Consider the following 11,905-nt stretch of genomic DNA (forward strand, 5'->3'; position numbering starts at 1 on the left):
CATAAGCTTAGGCTCGTGGCAATAGTTTTACCCTAAAGATTGGAGGCACTACTTGTATGGAGAGAAGTGCGAGAATTACCTAAGCCATAAGTGCTCTAGTATATTTTCGCATAGAAAGAGCTCAACATATGCCAGAGGAGGCAGTTAGAGCTAATCAAGAATAATGATTGGGAGATTCTTTATCATTCGAGGAAAGCCAATATGGTGGCTGATGCCCTTAGTAAAAAGGAGAGACTCAAGATGATAATGTCTTTTGGAGAGTTTATAAGAGATTTTGAGAAAATGGAAATAGAAGTGAAGGTAACCGGAGCCGGTACCGAAAAGCTGTTCGAGATTGTAATACAGCCCGAATTATTGGAAAAGAGCATATTGTGTTAGAAAAAGTTATGAAGAAAGGCAGAGAGCCAACAATTAGATAAAAGATTAATATCGAGAAAGATGATAAGGGAATAATGAGGTATTCCTATAGAATTTGGGTTCCGAAAGTTCAAGAGCGTAAGGATGAGAACTTAGATGAGAGCCATAGTTTGAGGAATAAGATTTAGAGCAAACCCTGAACGTGATAGTCAGGGAGGTCGCCATCAAGATAGAAGGAACCCATGACATAATGGAGTGGAAAATGAGGATTTTAAATTAAAAGATGACCCCAATTATGGGGAGTAGGATGAAACATTTCATACTAAGGAAACAGAAAGTCGATTAAGGAAAGGAGACCCGAGACGGTACTCATATACGGCAATTCATGGACCTATCTAAAAAGAACTTAGACTATTATCCCCAACCACCACCCTGAGGAGACAGTGCGGTGAGAAATTCTTTCAGGACCTTTAGGTCGCTAAGCTCTCAGAGTTCCATGGAACAAGCTGACCCAGCCGAGGCAAGAGCCTGGCTAAAGGAAATATAGGAATCATTTGAGAGTCTAAATGATTGACGAATCTCAAAAGGACTGTTTTTGTCACTTACCCTCCTAAGAGAGAGACCACCCGCTGGTGAAAGACCAAGAAAGGCACGGAGCAAGAGATTATAATAAACTGATTTAAGTCCAGTCAATTGTTTTCGGGAAAGTAATTCCCAAAGATAAGGAGATAGTGTAAAAGCTTTAGAGCCAGAACAAAGGCAGACGAGTATGATAAATTATGAATCTAAGTTGTAAAAGTTGTCAAGATTCGTTCTGAGGACACGAATCCAGAATGACGGGATGTTTGAAATCAATGCTTATGTTGTGTTGGTTCATGAAATAACGATAAGAGAAAGGAAAATAAAAAGAAACTGAAGTGGAAAGGAATATAAAGGCAATAGAGTTTGAGGAATGATAAAGGAATTGGGTATGAGGAAACCCTAAAGACTCGTAGCAATAGAAATAGAAAAGTATGTAATCGTCAGGATGAGGGTGATTCACCATGAGTTAAAATTGCTGGGTGAAGGCATAAGAGATACATATATTTTATCCCCTGTAAGTTGGGAGGATTTGAGGAAAACTTGAGATAGTTCGAAGGTTAAATATGAGACGCGGATAGACTGAGGAGACAAGGAAGTAAGAAATTACGAAAATTGGATGAAGGAAGTGACCTTCAAGAATGTGAAGTGTAAGACCGGTGGCTTGATACCCAGAAAGGGAGATGCCAGGTATGAGAGATATCCCAACATTGAGGTGACTGTTGAGAAACAACAAAAGTAAATAAGGAATTATTAAGAAGAAGTTCACGTTGAACATGACTAATATCTTCCAGAACATCCATGTTATCATTACCAAATCAGGAAAGAAAAGCGGATGACCATTGTTATCTTTTGGAGGCCATATGGATTGACCTCAATTTGAATAAGGATGCTATTATGAAGTTAGGTATAGACTATCGAGGTGGGAATGATTGAATAAGACACCCTTATCAGGGAAATATGACTTGATTTATCCATGGAAGGATGCAGGTACCTTTTAAAGGTGGAATTAAGGATAGAACATGGGTAACTTAAAATGAATCCTAGGGGAATGCATAAAGGTTTGAATTTTACCCTTAATAGGGACAGTATGAGTTTTGACAGTATGATTTGGAAAGGGTTAATGTAACAACAACCTTTAAGAATCAGTGGAGAAATTTTTCAGAAGTATATAGACAATGGTTCTAGTAATAGTAAAAGGTATTTTAATATGCCCTGTATCTAGGGAATACAGGAGGAACGATTGAAGGATAACCTTAGAGGTTTTACAAGGAGAAAGGAAATATTCGAAATTCTCAAGAATAAAAATGTTGATAAAAGGAAATATGACATAATTATAATGATGCCAAGTGGGGCACGTGTTAAACCACGAGAAAGTATGGATCGAACCAGTAAAGGTCGAAATTGTTCAGGGCAATTAGGACCTAAGATAAAAGATGTTCTAAGTATGATTGAGAGTCAGTCGTGACAGTGATTAACCTCTAAAGATTGAGGCAATAACTTATGGAAAAATGGTGATATTTTTTTTTTACTTATCAGATTTTAAGGAAAACATCTTCACATAAGCTGTGATTGAAATGAGGTAGAAAATTTAGTTGAAGGTGATTAAAAGACATTGACTGTAAGGAACTATTACTATCAGGAAAGGCCAAAGAGGTGGCCGACACTTTAACGGTAAAAGGAAAATTGTAGGCGCTTGTGCCAAAGGAATACAGTGATGATGGTTAAAGCTGTGATGGTTGTATTTTGGGTTGGAAGATTGTCATTCCTTCTTATGACTGTGCAATACCCAACCGTAATAGTAGTTAGTAAAGGTTTAATTCGTGTAATCGCCATGAGCGGGCTATCTATCTTAGAAGGTACTATCTTGAGAATGAGCCTGGACCATGTTTCAAAAGGACTAAACGAACCTTTGAGTAAGTCTTCTATTTAAGGCATATGATTAAGAATGGTATTAACCTGCTATCGTTGCTTTGATTGAAACTCTTCTGCAATTTTATCTGCTTCATGTCATGTATGTATGTCAGAATCAGGAGTGTACTCCATGAATCATGAATGGTGATTATGTTACCTCCTTAGAAGGATTTGATACGACATGTATGGACTCCGTATGGTTAGCTATTAAGACTTCATGGAAAATGAATGACTACAGTGGGTCAGTGGTGGACCATAGTAAGGCAGCAATGATTCTGCGAGTAATGAGCTGGTTACAACCGTGAGAGTTGTATTGGAATGGATGTTGAGATTGAGTACCACTAAACGGGTCGTGGTAGTGTATAAGTTATCATTGATAGACTAATTAAGTAGAGTATTTACCTATTGAATATTTATTCTTTCTTATCAATAGAGAGTCGTATCATTATACGAGGAAGGTTACGGTGCAAGCATAGAATTCAAGTAACGATGATGTCTAGAATGAGACCCCAGATTCGATTTTCGATATCGAAGGAGTTTCAAGGGTGATTATGTATAAGCTCGAGAAAGAGCATGGGTTCATAGAATGATGGACGGAATAGAAATATTTAAGCATGCAAAATACGATGCGATAATACTTGATGTTGATATAAATACATATGTTTTGTTCTCCTATGACAAACCTCTATAGTTCAGAGGTAGGTTCCAAGCCAGATATTTTGTGGCAGTATATTTTTTTTTCATATATACAATTCTCTTCAATTCGTTCTTTTCTCTTCTTTTCATTTCATGTAAGCTGAGAAGAACAACCCTTCCAGAAGGGGAGGTATTGCCGAATGACTATCTATCTGTGTGATAGAAGCCTAGTAGGATACCATCTATTGTTTAATTGCTTGTCAAGTACTAAAGGCTGGCCACCTTCTGTACTAACTATGCGATATAACAAGTGTTCATGATCATAGTGATCTATCAACAAATTCCTTTACTTCTATATGATTGATCAAACTTTGGGAAATAGAAACAGCTGAAAAAGGAGTAATAAAGTTGTGGTAGTATTCGGAATGGAAACACATTCGTGATACTAAGGTTGACGTGGTTATTAAAAGGTTATAGAACGCTAACGAGCAAAAGTATAACTAGTATAATATTAGGAACGGAAGGTAGTAGCAACTACGAACTGGAAAAGGATGGGTAGTGAGAAGCAAAAGCTCTAATGCTAAAAGCTATAATGAGAGTCTGTGCAATAGACTTGAAAGAAATTGGAATGATCACTTAACACGGGTTGAGTTTTCTTACGATAATAGATCATATGTCAGTATTGAGGTATCGCCTTATGAGATCCTTGAGGGAAGACAATGTCAATCTCCCTTATGTTAGGATGAAGTTGTAGAGCGCAAGATGCTCGGACCCGCAGTAGTCCAAAGGACCAGGGATATAATAGATCTAATCAGAGGACGACTGGTAGTAGCCTGGAAGGACATAAGAAGTATGTCGATTTGACACGAAAGGACAAAGAATAGGAAGGAGGCAACCTTGTATTGTTAAAAGTATTCCCTTGAAAAGAATTAATGAGATTCGGAAAGAAAGGAAAGCTAAGTCCACCAATTGTTGGACCCTTGGATATATTAAGAAGTATTGGGAAGTTAGCATATGAGCTAGCCTTACCCCAGAACATGTAGCAAGTCATAACGTGTTTCACGTATCAATGTTAAGGAAGTGTAATTCGGATGCCAGATAAATAGGGGCATAGGAGCGCATAGACATGCAACCATACGTAACCTATATGAAGCAACCGGGAAGGGTATAGATTAAGAAGGAACGAGTGCTTAGGAGAAGGGTTATCAAACTAGTAAGAGTTTGGTGGTAGGACCATAATGTGGGAAAATTTACTCGAGAGTTAGAGAGTGCAATGCTAAGAGAGTATCCCTATTTATTTTCAATTTGATTCCGGGACGGAATCCTTTTAAGGAGGGGAGACTGTAATAACCCCCAAAATTTTGAACTTTTTGTAACCCTTGTGAATAGTGTTTTAGCTGAATGAGAAAACTTTTCATGCTACACTATGTAGGGGTTCTGATATGGATATTCTGAGATTTTATTAGTACTTTATATGGGATATAAGTGTATGTAAAGATCGTCAGAATTCAAATCCGAACACTTTGATTTTTCCCAGAAATCCAATAGATACGGAAAGAATTGAGTATAAGGTAACAGGATAAAAGGATTTAAATTAAAGGATTATAATAGAGGATCATAAAAAGGAATATAATGTATTGAGAAAGGTTAAGGGAACCTAAGTAATAAGATCCCGGGTATGATCCTTCAAACGATAAACGAGAACGAAAGTTAAGCGAACCGTATAACAGATCAGCGGTCATTAGGCAAACGATTAGGAAGTTAAGCAAAGGGATTAGAGGGAGTGATGTCACCCAACCAATGAGAGGAGGACAAGGAGGGAAAGATGACATCACAACATGACATAGGCATGACATGGGAAGGAAGGAGGTGTGGTTGAATGAGAACCACACAAATTCAAGGGCAACAAGGTAATTAACTAAATCAAACACAAAAACAAGTCAACCAAGCCAAGCAAAATCATTTTTCATCAAAATCAAAAAGAACCAAGGCATTGTTCATCCTTGCTCTCGGCTTTTTAGCTTTTTAAAGGGCAAGAATTTCAAAATCAAAGATCCAAGCATCCTAAATTGGTAAGATAATTCCCTAATCATCTTTATGCTTAGTTAGGGCTATATCATGAGTTTAAGCCATTAATTCCTTCTCAATCTTCTTCATTTAATCAAAGAAGAAGACAATGAATAGTGTTTTCAAGTTTTTAACTTGAAATTTTTCTTGTTTTCCTTGAAGATCCAAGCATTCTTAAGACTTCTCAAAGCTTCTTAAGGCTTCCTAGCTCCCCCCACCACTTTAAGGAAGGTATATCATCTCCAAACCCTAGATTCCTATGTATTATAAGATGATTTTGATTAGTAGGGTGATATTGTAGCTTGTTGTTGTGATTAGAGTTTGGGATTTGAAATGGTAGTGAAATGGAATGGTAAATGTTGTTGTTTTGATTAAAAGAACTTAAGTATGGTTAAAGTTAAGCTTAGGCATAAGTATGAATGTTAAAATTGAATTGGTTTGGGTTGTTATGATGTGATAAGGATGGATGTTGGTTGTATGTTGGATTTGAGGTTGAATTGGGATGGTTTTGAATGGTTTAAAATTGGGAAATCGCGTAAACATAGCCGTCGTAACGTCCGATTTTCTTTAGACTGTTTTTGTGCATAACATTAGGACCCGAGAACCCCCTGCTAGATTATGACCATTGCCATGTCTAGATAGCTCGTGTTACGAGCTTCGTTTTGATATGTGGTTCGTTCGATTCCGATGCACGGTTTAGGAGAAACGACCGTTTTAAGTAACGGCGTTTCGCGAACGAAACATTTCCCCTCGCCTTACTTTGAAACATAGGTTAAAGGCCAAAAAGGGTTAATTAATGTATGAAACATTTATGGTAAGTGTGTTAGGCAGTTGGTAAGACACTCGCGAAGGAATCGCCTTAAAACTCGTAAAGGTTAAATTATTAAAAAATGGTGGAGCCGAGGGTACTCGAGTGACTTAAGAGAATCAGTAAGCACAAAACGAGCGTTAGAGTCTGAGTTGGTTAGAGTATAGATTTACAAGTGACTTTGGTTTAATTCCAACTTACTTGTTGTTTATAGGTTACCAGACTCGTCCCGAGCCTTTTTCACCCCAAGTTGCTCAGGCAAGTTTTCTACCAGTTATAACTGTTGTTGTGATGTATATAGGTATTTGTATTATCTTGCGATAGATGCATGTTGGTTAATTAGCAAATGTTGCAATATATTGAAACATGCTGCTATGGTATATATATATGCATGCCTGTTTCGTATTCTTTCCATATATATCTGTTGATTCAATTGATAATACCTATGCTAGATGATAGCGGTAATTTGCATATACCCTTAGTATAGGGACCCAAAGGTGGAAATATTTTCTAAAACTGGGAGTCGAGGATCCCGAGTAGATTTTGTATATATGGATATAAATATATATATATACTTATATATATATATATGGTCATAGTTTTCAAAACTATTAATCGAATAAGGTTTATTCGATAACTTTAACTTTATTTTATTATTGAATATTATTTCGAATATTATTCGAAGGCTTATGACTCCTTTATATTAAATGAATATTATTTTGAATATTCATTCGAGGACTTATGACTCCTTTTATTTTATTATTTGAATATTATTTGAATATTCATTCGAGGGCTTATGACTCAGTTTATATTATTTAATGAATATTATTTGAATATTCATTTGAGGATCTATGACTCCGATTATTTGCTGAGATATATTCTTTATTTTATTAAAGAATAAGGTGTCAATAATCAAACTTATTTTCGATTATTCAAATAAAGATAGTACTTTCATATAAGTATATCTTTGGTTATTTAATACTCATTTCAAGTATAAGTTTTAATACTTCTACTTCAATTATTTTATAAAGATTATTCTTTATGGGAATATTATTTAAATAATAATATTCAGACATTTTCTAAATATTCTGGGGACTGATTTACTTCATTAAATCAGCTTTACTCCAAACACTCTTTAAAGTGTTTTCGAGTCTTCAAAATGATTTTTAAAAGTTAGAGCGGATCCCAAAACTCATTTTTATATTTAAGATCTTCCTTTTTAAGGGGATTTAAATACTCGCTCAAAACCTGAGGGATCCGGCTCTGTGGTGTATTTTATATTCGCAACACGGTTGCAGTTTTGGTAAATGAATTGATTACTTACCCAACGTTCGGGAAGTAAGTCGATCTATTGAGTCGGCATAAGCAACATGGGCTCAGTGGGCGTCCATGATAGTATAAGTGGCTCAGTGGGAGTCCATCAAATGCATAAGTGGCTGAGTGGCAGTCCAGCATAAGGTCCTAATACGACCAGGGTGATGACCAGTGGGGAATTCGTCCATCTACTAGTAGAAAAGGTTACTTATGGGTATCTTTGCCTGATCAGCAAGATATCTGGTTTATGCCAAATTCTTTTTCTTTCCAAATTTATTGGATATTGCAATTCTGTTCATACTTTACATGGCAGAGGTTTTCAGGAAATGTATAAAGGAAGATGTATATGTGGATATATATATATATATATCAGAACTTAGTGAAGTATGTCATAACTTCATTTCCTTTAATAATATTTCAAAGGTTGAATCTATTCAAATCTTGTCTTATAGTCTCATCTATGTGATAAACTTTTGAAACTAATTATAACTTGAACGGTGGTAGTTCAAGTAGTATTTGGGAAAGATATAAGTATATTGGGGTATCTTGTAACTTCATCTTTTAAACTTATATCTAATTAATAATTGTCTTATGAATGACAAAGATTTTCAGAAAAACGTTGAGACAAGGTTAGATATATGAGATCACCTTGCAACGATATTTTTTTATACAGTTATACACTGGGACTTTGTGTATATTATGCATGGAAGAGGACTTCCAATATTTTGAAAAGTATATATGTATATATATATACTGAATATTTTGCGACTTCATCGCATTAAGATATCAACTTGGTTCATTTCTTTTGACCAAGACTTTCATGAGTGCTATGAGAAGGCTCATATATTGTTAATCATTATACATATTATTTTGGTGGGCTTGCTGCTCACCCTTGCTTTATTTCTTCATCACACAACAACAGTTAGGAAAGATGGCCAGACTCCAGCAGACCCAGCGCAAGCGCGTGGGAAGCGTCCCGCGTCTTCCCGTTGATGTTGTAGCTGCTATAGCTGCAGAGGTAGATCTATTGTAGATCAGACCATCTACTTTTGAGAATCAATTATGTATAATTATAACTTGTGGCAGATAATGGCAATTAACTGTAAATTTATCAAGTAATCATTTTGGGTTGTAATAACTTTTAAATTGTGGATTCAAAGACTTGTACTTATTTAAATTTCATCTCTGAGACTATAACGGGTTGTGGTGTGTGTTAGTGTGGGGTCATAGCATAAGGTTATTATTATTAATTAAGTGAAGTGATATTGTGGAAAGAAAGACCGTGACGACCCGGATCCCCGACCCCGGATCTGGGGGTGTTACAAAGTCTCTAGCAAAGGCCTTGAGGTGGATAAATCCAAGGTGGGGGTCATTGAAAATCTTCCGCCACCTATTTCTGCTAAAGGAATCCGTAGTTTTCTTGGTCATGCGGGTTTTTATCGGTGTTTCATCAAGGACTTCTCTAAGTTATCTAAGTCGTTGTGCAACTTGCTCGAGAAAGATGTGCCTTTCAAATTTGATGATGAATGCTTGGCGGCATTCGAGACTCTCAAGAAGTGTTTAATAACTGGACCAGTTATTATGGCACCTGATTGGACAGAACCTTTTGAGATGATGTGTGATGCAAGTGATTATGCAGTGGGAGCAGTTCTTGGGCAGTGCAAGAATAATATCTTTCATGTGGTCTACTATGCTAGTAAAACGCTAAATGGAGCTCAAATGAACTACACCACTACTAAGAAGGAGCTCTTGGCTATAGTTTTAGGTTTCGAAAAATTTCGATCTTATCTACTTGGGACAAAGGTGACAGTATTCACTGATCACCCTGCCATTCGCTATCTGGTCTCAAAGAAGGATGTGAAGCCTAGACTTATTTGTTGGGTGCTCTTGCTACAGGAATTTGAGTTAGAGATCAAGGATCGAAAAGGTACTGAAAATCAAGTAGCTGACCATCTCTCTAGATTGGAGAATTCCGATTCTACTTCACATGATAAGATATTGATCAACGAATCTTTTCCGGATGAGCAGTTTTTCGCAGTTCAAGAGGAAGAGCCATGGTTCGCAGATATTATGAACTATCTTGTCAGCAATATAATGCCTCATAATATAAATATGGCTCAAAAGAAGAAGAATATGCATGAGGTGAAGTGGTACATGTGGGATGAACCATATTTGTTTAGACAAGGAGCTGACCAGATCATCAGGAGATGTATCCTATTCTGTGAGACGGGGGGGGGGGATATTACGAGACTGTCATTCCACAGTTTATGGTGGACATTATGGTGGTGAAAAGATAGCAGCTCGTATTCTTCAAGCAGGTTTTTTCTGGCCTACGTTGTTTAAGGATGCACATCAGTTCGTTTTAAGGTGTGATCGTTGCCAAAGAGTTGGGAATCTTACTAGAAAGGATGAGATGCCTTTAAATGTGATGCTTGAAGTTGAGGTCTTCGATGTTTAGGGAATCAATTTCATGGGACCATTTATCTCGTCATGGCAATAATCAGTACATCTTGCTGGCAGTCGATTATGTCTCGAAATGGGCAGAAGTCAAGGCTCTACCGACGAATGATGCAAAGGTAGTGTTGAGTTTTCTTCATAAGCAGATATTCACAAGGTTTGGAACGCCACGAGTTATAATAAGTGATGAGGGGTCGAATTTTTGTAATCATAAGTTCACTTCTATGATGCAACGCTATAATATGAATCATCGTATTGTTACTGCCTATCATCCATAAACTAATGGTCAAGCTGAAGTGTTTAATAGAGAGATCAAGCGCATTCTAGAAAAAATTGTTTGTCCGTCAAGGAAAGATTGGTCTTTGAAGCTCGATGAAGTTGTTTGGGCTTATAAAATAACATACAAGACTCCACTTGGGATATCCCCGTTTCAACTTGACTATGGTAAGGGATGTCATTTACCTGCGGAGCTTGAGCATAAGGCTTATTGGGCATTGAAGAAGTTAAACCTTGATCTAGATGTAGCTGGGAAGAAGCGAATGCTTTAGTTAAATAAACTTGATGAATTTCGACTTCAAGCGTACAAGAACAACATAATGTACAAGGAAAAAGTAAAAAGGTGGCACGACAGGAATCTATCTCCTAAGTCATTTTTGCCGGGGCAACAAGTTCTTTTATTCAACTCTCATCTCCGACTTTTTCCTGGAAAGTTGAAATCAAGGTGGTCTAGACCATTTATTGTCAAAACTGTGTTTTCACATGGAGAGGTGGAGATTTTTGAGAATGATCCGGGCCAAGCATTCAAAGTAAATGGTCAGAGATTGAAGTACTATTACGGGGATACGGCAAACCGGGAAGTGGTTAGTGCCGTTTTATTGTCAACTTGATCGAACTACTCTACGTCAAGCTAACGACGTAAAAGAAGCGCTTCTTAGGAGGTAACCCAAGATATGAGACCATAGGAACCCTTAGAATTTAGTATTCTATCCAAAAACCCATAAAAATCAGAAAAAGCTGACTAAAAAAATATTTTTTCCAAGAACCTTGCAGGCGCCCGCCTGCTGGTTCCAGGCGCCCGCCTGCTGGTTCCAGGCGACCGCTTGCGGACCAAAATTTTGGAACATTCGTTTTAGCCTTAAAAAAAGAAAATCAAAAACACAAAACCACACCACAACAAACCCCATTACCCACGAATTCTCCCTACAAATTAGCCATTATCCCACTCCTAATCTATATATAACCCTAATCTTACCCTATATATACACACAACCTCTCCATATATACTCCCATATACTTTCAACTTACAAACTCTTTCCTACACACAAAACACAACTCTACAACTCTTATTCTCAGTTTCAATGGCCCCAAAGAGATCTCGAACTGTCGATAGCAGCAGCACCATTTTGATTGCTGATTCTTCAAGGGGTACTGCTGCGAGGCCCCGATTGGTGGATAGGGCTGCTGAGGAGGAGTATGCTAGGCTTCTGACTAAGCCGATTTTGAAGGAGAGGGGATTTTTGCCATCGATGAGGGATGGTGAGTTATTGCCGATGATTGCAGAGAAGGGTTGGATTACTTTTTACGAGTCACCTGAGGCAGTCCCGATGAGTGTTATTCGCGAGTTCTATGCAAACGCCAAGGCCGACAAGAATGGATATTCTGTTGTTCGTGGGCTTACTGTTGATTATCAGCCTGAGGCAATTCGCCGTGTTATTGGGCAGCGACAAAGGAAGCCCCAAGAGGAGAATTGGAATGAGAAGACCCTTGAGGATT

This window comes from Apium graveolens, chromosome 3 (assembly GCF_009905375.1).
Source record: "Apium graveolens cultivar Ventura chromosome 3, ASM990537v1, whole genome shotgun sequence".
Taxonomy (NCBI): domain Eukaryota; kingdom Viridiplantae; phylum Streptophyta; class Magnoliopsida; order Apiales; family Apiaceae; genus Apium; species Apium graveolens.